This window comes from Hibiscus syriacus, unplaced genomic scaffold, assembly GCF_006381635.1.
Source record: "Hibiscus syriacus cultivar Baekdansim isolate YM2019G1 unplaced genomic scaffold, ASM638163v2 tig00111841_pilon, whole genome shotgun sequence".
NCBI classification, from domain to species: domain Eukaryota; kingdom Viridiplantae; phylum Streptophyta; class Magnoliopsida; order Malvales; family Malvaceae; genus Hibiscus; species Hibiscus syriacus.
The window spans coordinates 1,552,530-1,562,535 of NW_024063196.1; positions in this window are offsets into that span (position 1 = coordinate 1,552,530).

Consider the following 10,006-nt stretch of genomic DNA (forward strand, 5'->3'; position numbering starts at 1 on the left):
TCAACACTATCATACACATATCTCTGAAATTTTTAGTTTTGTATTTGATGTTCATTATTCTTAAACATAAGTGTAAGTTTTGAAGTATTCTGAAGGGGAACGTGTATAAGAATTCTCTTTGTATTGGATATGTTTTGAAAACTGAAAGGATATTATTGAATTATGATTTTGATATAACAGTAAATTGTAAAATTAATTTTGAACTTAATCGAATTTATCAAAAAATCAAAGTCCAAATTAACTTGAAAAATATGTTTTAATTGTTTTCGAACTTAGTCAAACATTTTCAACAACATACTCGATCATTTTTCACACTTTAAAGTTGGGGTTTCAAGTATTTTTTGTTCAAAGGATCGATCCCATTGAAAAAGGATTGATCCCTTGGATTCCAGTAAGTTTAGGATCGATCCTTTTACAAAAATGATTGATCCCTTCTCTTAAAGGATCGATTTTTTTCTTTTAATGGTCAAATTATTTAAATAAGATCTATTTCTTTGACCAAATGATCGATCCCTTGTACATTAAATGTTGTTTTTTGTTTTAGGTAACAACTATAATCATCCCAACGGCTCCAAATGGCTAGAATTAATTAAGAATGCATAAATTGAATATCAAAGCTTCTTAATGTCAATAATAATCATATTGAACCGATCTACCAACATCGAAGTTTTTTGTTTAATTTGTCAAATTCTTTGTTGTAAACTCACTTGTTAGCTACATTATTTATTTTGCTCAATGTGTATTGGGTGGGTTCTTAAATTGTGCAAACATATTTGTCTTGTGAGGTTTTCTCATTTGTTTTTTTTAATTTGTATTTACTCTTTGGGAGAGTTTATATTCAAGGTTGTAGGGTAAAAACTTTGAAGTGTTTTTAAAGCTACACCTTGTCCTTAAAGGTAAAAAAAATCTAGTGGATTTGAGAAAACCTTAGTTTGGATGTAGACCTTGGTTTAGAAAGTCAAACCACTATAAATCATTGTGCAAAAAGAACGTAAAATCTCTCAATCTTGAAGAGCTTATTGGTTTCTTACTCACTCATGAGTTGGTGGTAAAAAAGAGTAGCAAGAAGAAGAAAAGAAAGAAGGGAAGGAAGAAAGAAAAGAAAAAACAAGTTAGTGTTGCTTTAAGATCCTCTACACAAAAAGAATGTAATTTCGATGAAAAGGACGATGAAGAAGATGAAGAGATGGCCAAGCTCTTCAAGATATTCAAATGATTCATGTCATCCAAAGATAAAGACACGAAGCCTGAATCGAAGAAAGAGGATGATTCCATCATATGCTACAATTTCCAAATACTGGGACATGTGAAGTATGATTGTCCCTAATTGAAAAAGAAAAGATCAAGTAAGCTGAATAAGAATGCTTTTATTTCTACTTGGAGTGATGAGGACATCACCGATGATATAGAGGATGAAGTAGCCAACTTTTGCCTTATGGCTATCCAAGAATATTCAAAGGTATCTTCTAACTCAAATGAATTAAATTCATATTCTTTTAATGAGTTACAAAATGCTTATGATGAATTGATTTTATAATTTGAGACCATGAATTTCAAATATAAGAAAACAATTTCAAATTTTCAAAATAAAAATTATTATGTTTTGAAAATTAAATTGGATTTCGATTGCAAAAATGAAAATTTGAAAAAGTATTTGGAGCTTTCAAAATTGAAAAATGAAAATTTTGAAAAAGAAATTTTTGATTTGAAAATTAAGCTTGATAGCTTAATAAAAGAAAAAGAAATTATTTCTAACAATTCATCAAAGTCAATAATGGCAAAATGTACACATTGCCATTATCATGTTCATAATTCTAATACTTGTCCTAAAAAGAAAAGAAAATTTTATAAAATAAGACAAGTATGGGTTCCTAAGGGAACTAGAGACATTGAATGTAACAATCAAGGACCTAAAGCAATTTGGGATTCAAAAATCAAGTAAATGTATCTTGTAGGTGTGTCAGAGAATTGATGAGCAATGACAATGAATTTGGAAGCTCTAGACACACTAAGGAATGACAATTGAAGAAAGAGAGTCTACTAAATCAACCTTTATTCAAGTGGTAACAAGTTTTTTTTATGCAATTCTATGATTTGTATGATTTATATGTTTATATGCATGATTGTGTGTCCCTATATAGTGCTTAATTGCAATTAGGGGGAGTTATTATTACACGAGTTATAATTTTATGGTCTTATATGCTTATGATGATGATTTTGGCCTTAAATTTGTAATATTTGATTGTTGTTGTGAAATTATGTTCTTCGTGCTTTATGTCGAAACGGTCCTTAAGGTTTTTAGGCGCAAGGCTATAGGTGGGGATCGATCCAACTTATTTAAAAAAAACTAGGGTTTAATATGAAAAAATAAGTTTGGAGTAGCCATCAACATTTGGGTTAGGTAGGTCGAACACCTAAAGACATCTTTTAAAATAATTTTAGAAAAAACAATTTTAAAAGATAAAAAGGTCCGCGTTAAACCAGAAATTCATTTTGAAAAGGGTTCGAGATTCGATTATGCATGGGGAAGGGTGAGCACCCCCACAACGCCCAAAATCGGTACCTAAACAATTATACGTCATCTTTATGTTTGAAAATTGTAACTTCAAATTGTATTTAAATTATGATCCATTTTCAAAAAATTTTAAAAAAATGTGGTATTTTTATGAACAATCCTCGGAAACGCGTTTCCTTTGTAGTTTGGAGACTTTTTCATATATTCCTCACACAAAAGGACATTGTCTTGATTTTTATTTGATATTAAAAATAGTATATAATTATCTTTTTTTTAAAACATTCGAATACAAATGATATCCTTTTTATGAACAACAGTTAGAAACGCGCTTCCCTAGTAGTCACAAGACTTTTCCATAAATTTTCCACACAAAATAAAACATTGACTTTATTTTTTGAAATCGGTTAAAAGTATAACTTGTAAAAATTACATACGTATTAAACGAATGATAAAAAGCAAGCAAATGATATCATCACAAAATGCACACATATATAAAAATAAACATAAATTATACATATATGTACCGAAAGTATATAAAAGAAACATATTCAAAACAAGTAATTAATATTTTACATAAATATAATACATAATAAATAAATATAATTTATAGTGAAAACACCAAATTATATATATGTATATATAAACGTAATTGTTGAAAACATTTTGATATTTCGATATAACAAATTAAGATAAATGAATTTTAAGATTTTCTAAAAGATTTTCTAACTATATTCGATATAATTATTCGAATATCAAAATATTACTCCAAATCTTTCAAATATCATTTTTAATCCTTACTCAAGTGTAAAATTAAGTTTTAATTTTACAAAGTATTTCGAACCGTTTCAAAGCTAAATTCCAGAATGTCTAGAGGGAACCGATTCCCCCCCAAGGGGGTACCGATTCCCCCTGAATGGTTTGGCTCCGAAAAAAACAGAATGCTTGGAGGGTACCGATTCCCCCCAAGGGGGTACCGATTCCCCCTGATCAACGGTCGAAATATTTGAATTTTACACTTAGGGAACCGATTCCCCATGAGGGGGTACCGATTCCCCCCACGCTCCAAGCTGTTTTATTAATTGATTTCATACTAAAATGGCTCTATTGACTCTACTAATCATCCCCAGAGTTCAGAATCATTTGAAGGGGTATTTAAACAAGCTTAGAAGCCATTGATCAACAACAAGAAACAAGTATCAACAAGAATCAAGAGAGAATCAAAGAGAAAGCATCAAACCTCAAGTTTGAGTATTTTCAAGCCTATTTCATTCAATATTCATTTTTGCTTTTAAGAACACTTATTGTGCTCAATTGTATTATTCTTGAGTGTTCTTTCTTTGTTCTAGAATTGTGCAAACATCTTGCCTTGTGAGGATTTTCTTGTAAGTTTGCAAAATTTGTATCCTTCTCTTTGGGAGAGAGTGTTCTCAAGAATTTGGGGTATAATTCTTGAAGGATTTGTAAGGTTACTCTTTGTCCTCAAAAGAAAGACAAATTAGTGAATTTGTGGAAAATCCTTAGTGTGGATAGCTAAGGTAGTGGACGTAGACTTTGGTTGAGAAAGTCGAACCACTCTAAATCGCTGCGCAATTACTTTCAAATTTCTGCATAAGATTCAATCGGAATTTTTATTTGCCAATTCACCCCCCTCTTGGCCATATTCATCGATCGATTAACTCAACAATTGGTATCAGAGCCTCACTCATTTGAAGGTTTAATCACTTCTTGAGTCGATCCGGGAAGAGTTACATCGATATTCAAAGTCATCAATGGTCGGCACTTCAAACACCGACTCCGATCTTGATTCAATGCCCGTCAACAAGCCTCATTTCTTCAATGGGGCTAACTATGCCTATTGGAAGAATAGGATGATGTATTTCATTCAACCAAGTGACATGGGAGCATGGAATGTTGTAGAAGACGGATATATCAAGCCTCTCACTCATCCAAGATTGTGGAGCGAATGAGAGACAAAAATGTTCCAACTCAACTCCAAAGCCATCCATATCATATTTTGTGCTCTTGGACCAGATGAATATGGAAAAGTTTCATCTTGTACAACCACCAAAGAAATATGGGATAAACTACAAGTTACTCATAAAGGCACCGACGAGGTAAAAGAATCTAAAATAAGTCTTCTAACACATAGCTATGAAAATTTCAGGATGAAACCAAATGAAGATATCAAAGCTATGACGGATAGATTCTCAACGATTTTCAATGGTCTCAAATCATATGGAGAGATCATTCCACACGAGAAGCTTTTGAGTAAGTTAGTTTACTCACTTCCAAAATCATGGCGATCCAAGAAGACGGCAATCATCGAGGCTAAGAACCTAAAATCCTTAACTCTTGAAGAGCTAATCGGTTCCCTCCTCACTCATGAAATGATACTTGAAGATGAGGTGAACCTCGATAAGGTTGAAGAGACACCAAAGGAGAAGGAGAAGAAGAAAAACATTGGAGTTGCTCTCAAATCCACAAAAGATGAGAGTGATTCAGATGAAGATGACGATGACGAGGAGATGGCATTGTTTGCCAAACGGTTCAGAAAAATGATGAGACCTTACCGAGGAAGAAAATTCAAACGAAATGAAGGCCTAAAAAATGAACCAAAAGAGAAGGACCCGATAATTTGCTATGAATGCAAAAAGCCAGGGCATGTCAAATATGATTGCCCATAATTAAAGAGAAAGGGTCAATCAAAGAATAAGCACAAGGCTCATATGGCTACATGGAGTGATGAAGAAGGTTCCGATGAAGAGGAACAAGAAGTAGCAAACTTATGCTTGATGACATTCGGGGAAGATTCTAAGGTAACCTCTAACTCATCTGATTTTGATGATTTATCTTATGATGAGCTATTAGAGGAATATAATGGGTTGACTTCGAATTATGAGAAGTTGTTTTTAAAATATAAAAATGAAAAGAATCTCATATCCAAGACCAGCAATGATCTTGAAAGTAAAATCAAAGATTTGCAAATCAAATTAGAAGAGTTTGGAAAGAAAAATTCAGATTTGCAAAATTTACTTTCAAAGGTTAATGATGATCATTAAAAGGAAATTGATGATCTTAAAGTTTCTTTTGATAAAGTTGGAACAAAACGTTTTGAAAAAGGAGAAAATTCAAAAACCAACTTTGTTAGAATTTTTTTAAAAAACTACAATAATAGAGGTCTCCGGAGAACCTCTAATGGAAAAATCATTAGAAGTATGTGGGTTCCTAAAGAACTCATTACTACTAAAGATAAAGATATCCTACACAAATGGATACCTAAGGGGACTAGGATTTTGGAAACTAATGAATATGGACCCAAAGGAATTTGGGTACCAAAAATCAAAAATTAATCTATGTTTGTAGGAAAATGAGCATTGCTACAAGGCACGGGAAATAAATTCAAATTCATGGTACCTTGATAGTGGATGCTCAAGACACATGACCGGAGACAAAAGCCAGTTCATAGAGCTTAAAGCCAAAAATGGAGAAGAAGTGACTTTTGGTGATAATTCAAAAGGTCACATTGAAGGTATATGTACAATAGGTAATACCTCTTCCATACAAATTAAAAATGTGTTATATGTGAATGGATTAAAGCATAATCTCTTGAGTATTAGTCAATTATGTGATAAGAGATTCAATGTCATATTTGAAACTAATGGTTGTAAAGTCATTGACATTGCATCTAATCGGATTATGTTTGTTGGTCATAGAATAGGAAACATATACATGGTGCATTTAGACTCCATAGAAATGATTAATTTATGCCTAGTTGCTAAGGATGAGCATGATAGTTGGTTATGACATAGGAGACTAGGACATGCTAGTATGAGTGTTTTGCAACGGTTAGTTCAAGGAGAATTGGTTCGAGGGCTGCCTAAACTAAAATTTGATAATGATAAAATATGTGATGCTTGTGCTAAAGGAAAACAAAAGCGAGTTTCTTTTAAATCCATTAATGATGTGTCAACTAGTAGAGTATTACAATTGATCCACTTAGATCTTTTTGGGCCATCTAGAACTACTAGCTTGGGTGGAAAACAATATGCATTTGTCTTGGTAGATGACTATTCTATATATACTTGGGTTCTATTCTTAAGTACTAAAGATGGAGCATTAGAAAAATTCATCACGTTTTCGAAAGTAATCCAAAACGAAAAAAGTTATTCTATAACTAGTGTTAGGAGTTATCATGGAACTGAATTTGAAAATCTTGGATTTACTGATTTTTGTAATTCTAATGGTATTAGCCATAATTTTTCAGCACCTAGAACCCCTCAACAAAATGGAGTTGTTGAGAGAAAAAATCGAACTTTAGAAGAAATGGCTAGAACCATGCTTTGTGAAAACAATTTGCCAAAATATTTTTGGGCGGAAGCCACAAATACCGCTTGTTATATTATAAATCGAGTAATGATTAGGCCTATTTTAAAGAAAACTCCATATGAACTTTTCAAAAATAAAAAGCCTAACATTAGCTATTTTCATCTTTTTGGATGAAGTGTTTTGTTTTAAACAACAATAAAGACAATCTTGGCAAATTTGATGCTAAAAGTGATGAAGATATTTTTCTAGGTTATTCCTTAAATTCTAAAGCTTATCGAGTATTTAATAAAAGAACTTTGGTTGTAGAATAGTCTATACATGTTGTTTTCGATGATAATCTCCTTCCGATGAAGGATTCTTGTGTGAATGATGATGTAGGTGTTATAAATACAAATAACGTTAGACATGACGTTGGAAAACCATCATTAAAAGAACAAACAAAAAATGAGGAAACTCATGATCCTCTCGAGAATCCAACCTTGAAGAAAGGGAAGTCTCTTACCCAAGGTAATACAACTTTGTCAAGGATGGTGAGATTATAGGTGATCTATCCAAAGGGGTAACAACTCGATCCTCTCTTAGAAATATTTGTAATTATGTTGCATTTATCTCATGCATAGAGCCTAAGAATATTAAAGAACCATTAAAATATGAACATTGAATTATGGCTATGCAAGAAGAGTTAAATCAATTTGAGAGGAGTAAAGTATGGACATTAGTTGAAAGGCCTAGTGATAAATCTACTATAGGTACTAGATGGGTATTTAGGAATAAGCTTGATGAAAGTGGTAATATAGTGAGAAACAAGGATAGACTTGTTGCTCAAGGGTATACTCAAGAAGAGGGCATAGACTATGATGAAACATACGCTCTCGTAGCTAGGATGGAAGCAATTAGAATGTTATTAGCATTTACATGTTTTCATGAATTTAAATTATATCAAATGGATGTTAAAAGTTCATTTTTAAATGGTTTTATAAAGGAAGAAGTGTATGTGGAACAACCTCCAGGTTTTGAAGATTTAAAATTTCCAAATCATGTTCTTAAATTGACAAAAGCACTTTATGGTTTAAAACAAGCTCCTAGAGCTTGGTATGAAAGATTGTCAAACTTTTTAATTGAAAAAGGTTTTTCAAAAGGGAAGGTTGACACTACATTGTTTTTAAAGCATAAATGTAAAGATTTATTAGTAGTTCAAATTTATTTTAATGATATAATATTTGGTTCTACTAATGATGTTCTTTACCAAGAATTTTCTAAGCTAATGCAAAGTGAATTTGAGATGAGCATGATGGGGGAGTTCTCATTTTTCTTGGGACTCCAAATCAAGCAAAGAAAAGATGACATCTTCATCAATCAAGCTAAGTACGTTAAAGATATGCTCAAGAAGTTTGGACTGGAAAATGGGAAACCCTATGACACTCCAATGAGCTCATCAACAAAGCTTGACTTAGATGAAGGAGGTAAATGTGTGGATGTTAAATTATATAGGTCAATGATTGGATCTTTACTTTATCTAACTGCAAGTAGACCGAACATTATATTTAGTTTTTGTTTATATGCTAGATTTCAATCATGCCTTAAGGAGTCACATTTACTAGCTGTTAAGAGAATCTTTAGATACCTTAAGGACACTCCTAGTTTAGGACTTTGGTATCCTAGAGACTCTAGCTTTAGCTTGCATTCCTTTTCTGATGCGGATTATGGAGGATGCAAATTAGATAGGAAAAGCACCTCCGGTATTTGCCAATTCCTTGGAAATATACTGATTTCTTGGTTTTCAAAGAAACAAAATTGTGTTGCATTATCTACCACTGAAGCCGAATACATTTCAGCTGGTAGTTATTGTGCACAGGTTTTATGGATGAAACAATAACTTTTTGATTATGGAATTGAAGTAGGTACCATTCCTATCAAGTGTGACAATACTAGTGCTATTTGTCTCACTAAAAAACCCATCCAACACTCTAGAACTAAGCACATTGAAATAAGACATCACTTTATTAGAGACCATATCACTAAGGAAGATGTAGTTCTAGAATTTTTTGATACTTTGCATCAATTAGCGAATATCTTTACAAAGCCCTTAGACAACGAAATATTTTGGACACTTAGGAGAGAATTAGGTTTAACTGACCTATCTTCACTTAGTGTTTAAAATAATTTTAGCTCTTTTAAGAATAAATGAAAAATGCATATAATAGTAATTTTTGATTGCATTCATTGCTTTTAGTTAGGGAGAGTTTATGGTTCTTTGTGAAAATTAACTTTATGTTCAAGTAATTTTTAATGATAAATTTGTTTGTTTGAACATGATTAATTTTCAATATATGAGTTGCCAATACCACTAGAGAAAATTAATTTAGCATTTTGAGTGTTTAAAATCAGATTTTATCAGTTTTGGTGCAGAGGGAATCGATACCCCCCTTGAAGGGGAACCGATTCTCCCTTTGAAGGGGAACTGATTCCCCCTGTAGGGGAATCGATACCCCTTGGGGGTTCTGTTTTTAACACGGGCATAACCCATTAAACTCAAAACCCTCTCTTCTTCTCTCTTCACGCCATTTTCCTCTATACTCTCTCCCTATCTCCATATTTCATCAAAACAACGTTTTTAATCGGAATTCTCTTCAAATATCATCTCCTAAACCTGTTGGAATCATCAAAATTGTGCAAACTTCATCTAATCTCACTCAAATCCGAAAATCTTCAAGGTATTTTTCTAAAACTTCTTTTTCATCAATTTTTGATTTTAGAACTAGTTTTAATTAGTTCTAGGTTGAACTTTAGATCAGGCATTGATTGTTTAGTGATTAGAAACTAGATTTTACAACTAATTTCATAAAAAACACAAGAATTTTCCAAAGTTCTTTGAAATTTTTGAAATAAAAAAAATTGTTTTTCAAATTATTGTGTTTTAATTGAATTATGTCGTTGTTATGAAAACTATACATATATTGACTCTCAAAACATTATTTTTCAATAGTTTTCAAAAACTTTGCCCATTAGGATTGTTATAAATAAATATTGAGGACTCAATTGAGTTTTGGGATTGATTATTTTGCATACATATGTTTTTAAAATTGCAGGTTATCTTTTCATTCCGATTATCTTAAATCATGTCTCATAAATGTTCTAGGGCCTCCTCTAGTCATTCTAGCCAAC